This window comes from Phacochoerus africanus, chromosome X (assembly GCF_016906955.1).
Source record: "Phacochoerus africanus isolate WHEZ1 chromosome X, ROS_Pafr_v1, whole genome shotgun sequence".
NCBI lineage: Eukaryota > Metazoa > Chordata > Mammalia > Artiodactyla > Suidae > Phacochoerus > Phacochoerus africanus.
In genome coordinates this window covers 74,149,426-74,160,851 of record NC_062560.1, presented here as the reverse complement: position 1 = coordinate 74,160,851, position 11,426 = coordinate 74,149,426, and the positions used below count along the sequence as shown (strand labels likewise).

At 37.8% G+C, this 11,426-nt stretch overlaps 1 pseudogene; it reads right to left on the bottom strand.

The window, feature by feature from the left end:
* Window positions 1–503: 503 nt before the first annotated feature.
* LOC125118591 (nucleophosmin-like) lies at window positions 504–1,182 on the bottom strand (annotated as a pseudogene).
* Between the last annotated feature and the right edge of the window lie 10,244 nt (window positions 1,183–11,426).

The window sequence follows — 11,426 nt, the reverse complement described above, 5'->3', positions numbered from 1 at the left end:
AAATGCTATTATGATAATGTTCACTATTATGATAATGTTTCCTTTTCATTTTAATTTACAAGGCACATTATGAACTTCAGCATAGAGAACATACAAAATAAATACATTAGCAACAAATAGTTGAGGTTTTCAAATACAAGCCATTAATTGACATTATGCATGGTAAGCCCATTTAGGAAAAACAGCTAAAAGCATGGAATTTTTTTTAAGGAATAGTGCTACTTTATTAAAATACTCAGTTTATTTCACAAGTATATTTTTGGCTTCACACAATTTCCATTTGTCTGGTCACCACTCCTACTATGTCCTATCATAACATTCCATAAAAACTAAACAGGCATTTTAGAAAACACATTCTTGGCAATGGATCCTGGACAACATTTATCAGACATGACAGGGAAAGTTCTCACTTTGCATTATAAAAAGGACTGCCAGATATCAACTGTTACATAAATGAAATAAGATGGAAACTTTTAACAATCTGTTTAAACTAAACTATTTTCTTAAAGAGACTTCTTCCACTGCCAGAGATCTTGAATAGCCTCCTGGTCAGTCATTTGGAAACAATTCTTCACATAATTGAGGAACTTGGCTTCCACTTTGGGAAGAGAACCATCTTTTTTTCTATACTTGCTTGCATTTTTGCTTTAATGTCTTCTATAGAACAAAGTCCTTTCAGTGTTTTAGGAGTTTTTCCTGTTTTCTGAAGGATTCTTGACCTTTTGATCTTGGTGTTGATGGTTTTGAGTCTTTTCCATTTTGGTTGATTTTTGTGCATTTTAGGCAGGAGTATCAATTATTGTTTTCTTTACTGGAGATTTTTGTGGAGGCTTTTCTTCCATGTTCATCAAAGTCATCATCATTATCATCATCATCATCATCTTCATCAACTGAAAGTTTTACTTTTTTCTGTGGTAACTTGCTACCACCTCCAGGGACAGACTTTCCAGATATATTCAGAAGTTTCACATTATCCTGCTCTTCATCTTCTGACTGCATCTTCCTCTACAGCTACTAAGTACTGTCCACTAATATGTATAGGCCCTGAACCACACTTCAACCATAAGACCACTGGTGTTATTTCAAAGCCCCAAAGGGAAACAGTTGGCTAAATAGATATTTTCAAATTTCCAGTGTTACTTTTATTGAACTGCCTTCATAATTCATTGCCTTTGCTTCAACAATGTGCAATTCATCCTTTGCTCCAGCCCCTAAACTGACCGTTCTTAAAAATATCTGGTGCTAATTTTCATCATTATCCAGCTTAAAGTGGTAGTCTTTATCAGCCTTTAGTTCAAAACTGAAAAGATAGTTCTGAGGCCTCAGGGGGTCTCATCAAATCTTCCATGGGTTGGTGGCACCCACTTAGGTGGGAGAGAAGGCAGATAGTGATAACTACTGTTCTGGAGAATAGCCACTCAAGATGAAATCACACGAAGGCTAAAAGCATGGAATTTGAAGAGGGAAATTTACTTCCAGAAAGACAAAGCTGAAAAGAAAAAATTAAATGGCTATGCATAGTTTTTCTCATAGATCTGAATAGTATCACAAGGGTACAGTTTAAGACCATGAATTTAATGTTTTGTGATAATATATACACTTTTAAATAATCAATGTTACTATACAAGATGAAATAGAGGTAAATTTTCTCATTTAATTTTTGCCAGTTGTTCACAATTACATTCTCTTAGGTTAAACTCTACAGAAAAGAACTAATATTTACTTTGTAGAAGAGATGATCCTTACGGTTGATGGAGACTATGAGGGAGAACATTCTTCAGGATAGGTCACATGCTAGGTCACAAAACCAGTATTGATAAATTAAAGAAAATTGAAATCATATTGAGCATCTTTTAAGACCACAATGTTATGAGACTTAAAATTGAATACAAGAAAAAAAGAACTGCAAAAGTCACAAACACCTGGAGACTAAATAACATACTACTAAACAACCACTAAATAAATTAAAGGAGAAATTTAAAAAATGCTTGGAGAAAATTAAAATGAAAAGACACCAACTCAATATATATGGGATGCAGGGTGGTGAATCAAGATGGCAGAGGAGTAAGACATCGTGCTCACCTTCTCCCACAAGCACATTAAAAAAACCCACATTGACATGTAAAAGGGCTCACACAGAATATCTACTGAATTCTGGCAGAAGAACTTAAACCTCCAAAAAAGCAAGAAACTCTTGACATAACTGGGTACAACAAAAGAAAAAGAGAGAGAGAGAAAAGAAATCAATACAGGATTAGAATTCCTAAGAGGGAGCTGTGAAGGAGAAAAGGAACCCACACCCTGGGAAGCCACCTAACTGACCAGGAGATCAGCTGAGAAGAGGGGCCTCAAAGTAGCCAAGAAAAGCACAGCAGCTAGACTGAAGAGGGCAAAGTAGAGTGAGAGCCACACAGATTATCTGCACCACGAGCCAGGACACCACAGCGTGAGACACTGGGGTGGGGGCTGGGCTCTGAATCCCCAGGAGAGGACTATGGTTGGCTGTGTGGGGACAGCCTAAGGGGCTAAGAAGTGGTGTGCCATGGGTTGGGGAGCAGTGTGCTCCAGGCTGTGGAGTGGAATGCCATGGCAGAGGGAACCCTGGATAGGGTCTGGGCCTGCAGGAGAAGCAAGGTGCTATTGTTGGGGACAGTGAGAGGAGGAGGGGTGGAGCACCATAGGAATCTCCCTGAGCAGGCACACTCTGGCTCTCAGAAGGCAGGGCACCTCTGGTGCAGGCTCTAGGTGGTGAGAAGCCACTTGCTCAGGTTACAGGGGACCAGTCACTTCTTGTGCAGGCTACAGGTGGCTGGGTACCTCTTGTGTGGGCTAAAGGCATCAGGAGGCTAAGTGAAATGTGGTGCCTCTTGCATGATCTACTAGTGGCAGGGGTGGACAGTGGTGGTCTTCATGGAAGCCAGAGGGAGGTGTGGCCTGCCACCACTGGGGGCCTGTGAGTGGGCTCCACCTATGGCTCCAGTCACCTAAGGGGTTGGCAAAAAAAAAAAAAAGGAGTGCACTGCAACTAACACCACATGTTATTGCTCTCAGCCCACTGGGAAAACACCTGCCCTGCAGCTACCACTGCAAAACACTCTGGGTAGTGCCCAGACACTTGATCACTGTCCCTTTCCAAGAACCTACAACTAGGAGCAGCTGGTGCCACACCTCCTGTGTGGGCTAAGCAGGACGGGATGCTTCTTGCATGGTCTGCAGGTGGTGGGGGCAAACCACCACAGTAATCTCTGACTCCCGAGGTGGATGTGGCCCACCACCACAGGCACCACTTGCAGCCCCAATCACCTCAAGAGTACCACAGAGGAGGGCATTATGACTGAACACCTCCCACCATTGCTTTCACACCACTGGGAGTACACCAGCCCTGGTGCTGCCACTGCTGAATGCTCCAGGAAGTGCCCACATGCTTGATTTCTGTCACTTCCCAGGATTCTGCAAATAGGAGCAGCCTATGCAGAACCTCCTGTGTGAGCTAAGTGAGATGGGGTGATTCTTGCATGGTCTGCAAGTGGTGAGGGCAAACCACTGCAGTTATCAGTGACTCCAGAAATGTGAGTGGCCCGCTACCACTATAGGTCCCTGAACAGGCACCACTTACAGCTCCAGTCACCTCAGAGGAGGGCATTGCAATCAAACACAACCTACTGTTGCTCTCCCTCCTCTGGGAACTCACACACCCTGCCACTTCCACTGCCACTGCCAAATGCTCTGGGCACCTTGTAGATCTGCCTAGGCTTATTACCACTTCCCAGGGCCCTGCAACAAGAAGTAGCCTGTGCCACCTTTCTGCAGGTACTTGCTGTGGTTAAGAGCCCAGCAACTAGGCACTGACTCTAGCCCTACCCATTGCCTCTTTCTCCCTGGAAAACACTCAGCACTCTGAGGATAACAGCCTGCTCACACCCAAGAAAGAGACAGCAAATATTCAAACTCCCACACCAAAAATAAATAGTAACACCCCATAAAATACAAAGGGGCACCCTTGCATTGAAGTAGCCCTCCAAGACCACAGTTTGCCTTCCCTACTCACAGAAAAAGAAAAATATAAGCAATATGAAGAAGCTCAGGAACCATTGCCAGTAAAAAACAAGTGAATTCACCTGAAGCAGCAAACAATGAAACAGACCTCTGCAGTCTGACAGACACAGAGTCCAAAAGGGAGGTAGTGAAAATACTGAAGGAATTAAGGCTGAATATCAAGGAATTAAGAGCAGATATGAACAGTAATGCAGATTCCTTTAGAACTAGAACATACAAGGAGGAACATAGAAAAATTAGAAAATTCATTTGCAGAGCTGTAAACTGAGCTAAAGGGACTAAAGAGCAGAATGATTAATGATTAAGGAATGAATTAGTGACTTGGAAGATAGAATAAAAATAATCACCCAATCAGGACAACAAACAGAAAACCAAATAAAAAAGAAAGTAATATAAGAGATCTAAGGGGTAATATAAACAGGCCAATCTATGCATAATAGGAATTCCAGAAGGAGAAGAAAAAGCAAAGGGGATTGAAAATATATTTGAAGAAATTATGTCTGAATACTTTCCAAATCTAAAGGAAACTGATATCAAGATACAGGAAGCACAGAGGGCCCCAAACAAGTTGAAACCAAATAGGATCACACCAAGACATATTATAATAAAGTGGCAAAATTTAAAGATAAAGAGAGGATTCTAAAGGCAGCAAAAGAAAAGAAAAGCATTAATTATAAAGGAACCCCAAGAAGACTATCAGCTGATTTCTCTACAGAAACACTATGGGCCATAAGGGAGTGGCAAGATATATTTAAAGTTCTGAAAGGAAAAAAATTGCAACCTATAATACTCTATCCAACAAGAATATCATTTAAAATAGAAGAGGAAATAAAGAATTTCTCCAACAAACAAAATCTAAAAGAGTACAGCCATACTAAACCAATCTAAAAGAAATACTGAAAGGGCATCTCTAAATTAAAAAAAAAAGTCACAAGAAGAAATAGGATGGAGGAAACCACGATTGGAAAGCAATCAATCACTTAACTAATCCAGCATACAGATATAAAAGAGAAAAAAAAAAACTACTGTAAAAGTGGTGATAAGCACAAGGAACAACAAAAAGATAAAATGAAGATTTTAAAAAAAGACTTTATGATCATAGAATGTGGGGAAGGAAAGTAAGAAAATATAGATTCTTTTATTTATTTTAATGAATTGTTTCAGCCTATATGAATATCAGGCTAAAGCAAGAAGATACAGGAAGGTGTTAACATTCTTAAAAAACAGGGCAACCACAAATCAAAACCAAATATTACATTCACAAAAACTAAAAAGTACTCAAGCATAAAATAGAAGGAAATCATCCAACCAAAAAAAGAAGGGAAGAAGGGAGAAACATAGAATTCACTGGAAAACAAGGTTTTAAATGGCCATAAATACATATCTATCAATAATTACCTTAAATGTCAATGGACTGAATGTTCCAATCAAAAGAAACAGAGTGGCAGAATGGATAAAAAAGCAAAAACCTTCAATCTTCTCTCTGCAAGAGATTTACCTTAGGGCAAAGGACAAAGATAGATCGAAAGTGAGGGGATGGAAAAAGATATTTAATGCCAATGAACAAGACAGGAAAACAGGAGTTGCAATACTCATATTAGACAAAATAGACTTTAAAATGAAGGCCTTTAAGAAAGACTAAGAAGGACACTATTTAGCAGTTAAAGGATCCATTCAAAAAGAGGATATTACAATCGTCAATATATATGCCCCTAAAATAGGAGCACTCAGATACCTACAACAAATACTAATAGAATTAAAGGAGATATTGATGGGAATACAATCAAAGTAGGAGACTTTAACACCCCACTCACATCAATGGAAAGATCCTCTAGACAGAAAAACAATAAAGCAAATGATATCTTAAATGACACAATAGAAAAGTTAGAGTAAATCAACATTTTCAGGACATTACATCCAAAAAAAATCAGAATATACATTCTTCTCGAGTGCACATGGAACATTCTCAAGGATTGATCACATGCTGGTGCACAAAGCTAACCTCAACAAATTTAAGAATATAGAAATTATTTCAAGTATATTCTCTGTCCACAATGGCATGAAACTAAAAATCAACCACAGGAAAAGAAATGAGAAAAAATGAACTGCATGGAGATTAAATAATATGTTAGTTAAAAAACCAGTGGGTCAATGAGGAAATCAAGAAGGAAATTTGAAAAACACTTTGAGACAAATGATAATGAAGACATCCACTAAAAATCTATGGGATGCCACAAAAGCAGTGCTCAGAGGGAAATTCATAGCAATAAAGAACTTCCTCAAAAAAGAAGAAAAATCTCAAATCAACAACTTACCCCAATACCTAAATGAATTAGAAAAAGAAGAACTAACAAAACCTAAAGTCAGCAGAAGGAAGGAATCATAACATTCAAAGAAGAAATCAATAAAATAGAGATTCAAAAAACAATTGAAAAATCAATAAAACCATGAGCTGGTTCTTTGAAAAGGTAAAAAAATTGACAAACCTCTGGCTAGACTCACCAAGAAGTGGAGTGAAAAATCCCAAATAAACAAAATCAGAAATGAAAAAGGAGAAGTCACAAAGGATACTAGAGAAATACAAAAAACCATAAGAGAATACTATGAACAGTTGTATGCTAACAAATTTGACAACCTAGAAGATATGGACAACTTTCTAGAGACTTACAGCTGGCCAAAACTGAATCAAGAAGAAATAGATCAACTGAACAGAATAATCACTAGAAATGAAATTGAATATGTCATAAAAACACTCCCTACAAATGAAAGTCTGGGACCAGATGACTTCACAGGTGAATTCTACCAAACATACAAAGAGGAATTTGTACCCATCCTCCTTAAACTTCTCCAAAAGGTTGAAGAAGAAGCAACACTCCCAAAGACATTCTATGACATCACAATCACCCTAGTAACAAAACTAGACAAGGACTCCAACAAAAATAAAACTATAGTACAATATCTTTAATGAGTATAGACACAAAAATTCTCAAAAAAATATTAGCCAACTGAAGCCAACAACATATAAAAAAGATCATACACCATGACCAAATTGCATTCATCTCAGCTTCTGAAGGATGCTTCAACATAGGCAAATCGATCAACCTCATACACCACATTAACAAAAGAAAAGTCAAAAACCACATGATCATCTCAATAGATGCAGAAAAAGCATTTGACAAGGTACAAATCCATTCATGATAAAAAGTCTTGCCAAAGTTGGTATAGCGGGAACATACCTTAACATAATCAAAGCCATTTATGACAAACCCACAACCAATATAATAATCAACAGAGAAAAGCCAAAATCCTTCTTACTGAAATCTGGAACAAGACAAGGGTAACCTACATGAAATCATAAAAAAACTCAGCAAAGTAGCAGGATGTAAGATTAACAATCAGAAATCTGTCACATTTCTGTATACTAACAATGAAATATTAGAAAATGAATCAACAATACAATTCCTGTTAAAATTGCACCCCAAAATATCAAACTACCTGGGAATAAACCTGACCAAGGAGATAAGGACTTATATGCTGAGAACCATAAAACATTGATCGAGGAAATTAAAGAGTATTCAAAGAAATGGAAAGATTTTCCATCTGCCTGGGTTGGAAAAATTAATATTTAAAAAAAGTCTATATTACCAAAAGCAATCTATAGATTCAGTGCAATGTCTATCGAATTACCTATGACACTTTTTCACAGAACTATAACAAACAATCCAAAAATTTATTTGGAACCACAAAAGACCCAGAATTGCCAGAGCAATTCTGAGGAACAAAAACCAAGCAGGAGGCATAACTCTCCCAGATCTCAGGCAATATTACAAAGCTACAGTAATCAAGATGGTGTGGTATTCATACAAAAACAGACATACTGACCAATGGAGCCGAATAGAGAACCCAGAACTAAACCCATATACCTATGGTCAATTTATCTTTAGCCAAGGTGGAGGGATAATAAAATGGGGAAAAGACAGTGTTTTCAGCAATTGGTGCTGGGAAAACTGGACAGCCATATGTAAATCAATGAAACTGGAATACTTTCTTGCACCATGCACAAAAATCAACTCAGAGTGGCTTAAAGACTTAAATGTAAGACAAAACACCATCAAACTCCTAGAAGAGAACATAGACAAAACATTCTCTGATATCAACCTTACAAATATTTTCTCAGGTCAGTCTCCCAAAACAACAGAAATAAAAGCAAACATAAACCAATAGGACATAATCAAACTGACAAGCTTCTGCATAGCAAATGACACTATTGGAAAAACAAAAAGGCACACTACAGAATGGGAAAAATAGCTTCAAATGAAGCAACTGACAAGGGCTTAATCTCTAAAATATACAACAAACTTATACAAATCAACAGCAAAAAAAGCCAACAACCCAATTGAAAAATGGGCAAAAGACCTGAATAGACATTTCTCCAAAGATATACAGATGTCAAACAAGCACATGAAAACATGCCCAACATCCCTGATTATTAGAGAAATGCAAGTCAAAACTACTACGAGGTACCACCGCACAGCAGTCAGCATGGCCATCATTAATATGTCCACAAATAACAAATGCTGGGGAGGATGTGGAGAAAAAGGAACCCTCTTGCACTGTTGGTGGGAATGTAAATTGGTACAGTCACTATGGAAGACAGTGTGGAGGTATCTCAGATAACAAATATAGAACTACCACATGATTCAGCAATCCTATTCTTGGGAATATATACAGACTATCTTTCCTTGAAAAAGACACATGCACCCACATGTTCATTGCAGCAGTATTCACAATAGCCAAGACATGGGATACAAGCTAAATGTCCATTGACAGATGATTGGATTAGGAAGATATAGTATATATACACAATGGAATACTAGTCAACAATATAAAAGATAAAAGTAATGCTATTTGCAGCAACATGGATGGAACTAGAGACTCTGATACTAAGTGAAGCAAATCAGAAAAAGACAAATACCGTATGATATCACATATCTGGTATTTAATATAAGGCACAAACGAACCTTTCCACAGCAAAGAAAATCATGGACGTGCCATATGATATCACATATCTGGTATCTAATATAAGGCACAAATGAACCTTTCCACAGCAAAGAAAATCATGGACTTGGAGAATAGACTTGTGGTTGCCAAGGTGGATGGGGAGGGAGTGGGATGGACTTGGAATTTGGTGTTAATAGATGGAAACTATTGCCTTTGAAATGGATAAACAATGAGATCCTGCTGTATAGCACTGGGAACTATATCTAGTCACTTATGATGGAGCACGATAATGTGAGAAAAAAGAATGTATACACGTATGTGTGACTGGGTCACCATGCTGTACAGTAGAAAATTGATAGATCTCTGTAAACCAGCCATCATGGAAAAAATAAAAATCATTATAAAATAAAGAAAAAAAGCCAAAATCTATAGGATGCAGCAGAAGAAATTCTAGGAGAGAAGTTTTTACTGGTACAAGCTTACCTCAGGAAACATGAAAATCTCAAACAAAAACCTGAACCTTGGAGTTCCTGTTGTGGCTCAGTGTGCTGGGGCCAGCTCAGCAGGATGGGGCTGGAGAACGGGTGCTGTGGAACTTAAGGAAAAATAGTTAACACAAAACAAGACACAGAGACATTTATTTTAAGTAAAGGTGGGAGCCAGGGAACTCAAGGTCTCAGGGACCAAGAGCGCGGGGGACTCAAGGTCTCAGGGACCAAGAGCATCCTGCCTCAAGAAACCACACTGCTTTTATTGTGAGATCAAGTGAGGAGTGGCTATGGGTGGATGATACAGGGTTTGTTTACTATAATATAAGTTCTTTTACTATTTAGAAAGCCACTTAGGTGGTAAAGGGTTAAGCTCTTACTCTGACCTCTAGGCACATAACAGTTCTTAAGCTTAAGTCACTTATGCCTTTAGGTCTTTGCTCTTAAGCTTAAGTCATTTACCACCACTGCGACTGTTTCTCCAAGAAGGAAGATGGGATAAAGTAAGACAAGAAGATGGGATAAAGTAAAGAAGGACAAGATGGAGTTTTCAAGGAAACATGTCTTGCAACATCAGTGGAAACAAATCTGATTAGTATCCATGAGGACACAGATGTGGTCCCTGGTCTCACTTGGGGGGTTAAGGATCCAGTATTTCCGTGAGCTGTGGTGTAGGTTGCAGACAAAGCTTGGATCTGGCATTGCTGTGGCTGTGGTGTAGGCTGGCAGCTACAGCTCCCATTTGAACCCTAAGCAAATAAACAGAAATAAAACAACAAAAAACCCACAAAAAAACCCTGTACCTTACACCTAAAGGGACTAGAAAAAGAACAAACAAAATGTAAAGTTAGTAGAAAGAAAAAAATCATAAAGATTAGATCAGAAATAAATGAAAGATTTAGAAAAATACAAAAGATCAATGAAAGTAAGAGCTGGTTCTTTGAAAAGATAAACAAATCTGTAAACTTTTAGCTAGACTCAGCAAGGAAAAAAATTGTTCACATCAATAAAATCAGAATGAAAAATGATAAGTTACAACTGAATCACAAAAATGCAAAGAATTTAAGAGCTTACCATGAACAACTATATTACAATCAAATGGAAAACCAAGAGGAAAGGGATAAATTCCTATAAATACACTATCTTCCAATACAGAACAAGGAAGAAGTAGAAAATATTAACAGACCAATTGCCAGTAATGAAATCGAATCAGTAGAAAATAAAACCTACAAAGAATCAAAAGTCCTAGACCAGATGATTTCACAGGTAAATTCCACCAAACACAGAGAAGAATTAACACCTATCTTTTTCAAGATATTGCAAAAAATTTCAGAGTAAAGAATACTTTTGAACTGATGCTTAGGTCAGTATCATCCTGATACCAAAATCAGAGAAAGATATTAAAGAAAAGGAAAATTACAGGCCAAAATCACTGATGAACATCAATGTAAAAATACTCAGCAAAATATTAGCATACCAAATCCAACAATACATTAAAAAGCCCATATACTCTGATCAAGTTGTATTTATCCCAGGAATGCAATGACTTTTCGATATCCAAAAATCTGTCAATGTGATACATCATGTTAATAAATTGAATAATAAAAATCATATGATTATCTCAATAGTTGTGTAAAAAAACTTTTCACAAAATTTTTGTCCATTTGGAAATCTATTCATGGCTCAATGGTTGACAATCCGACTAGGATCCAAGAAGGTGCAGGTTTGATCCCTGGCTTCGCTCAATGAGTTAAGGATCTAGCACTGCCTCTAGTTGTGGTGTAGGTTGTAGACATGGTTTGGATCCCTTGTTGCTGTGGCATAGGCCAGCGGCTGTAGCTCCAATTCAACCCAGAGCCAGGGAACTTCCATATGCCACAG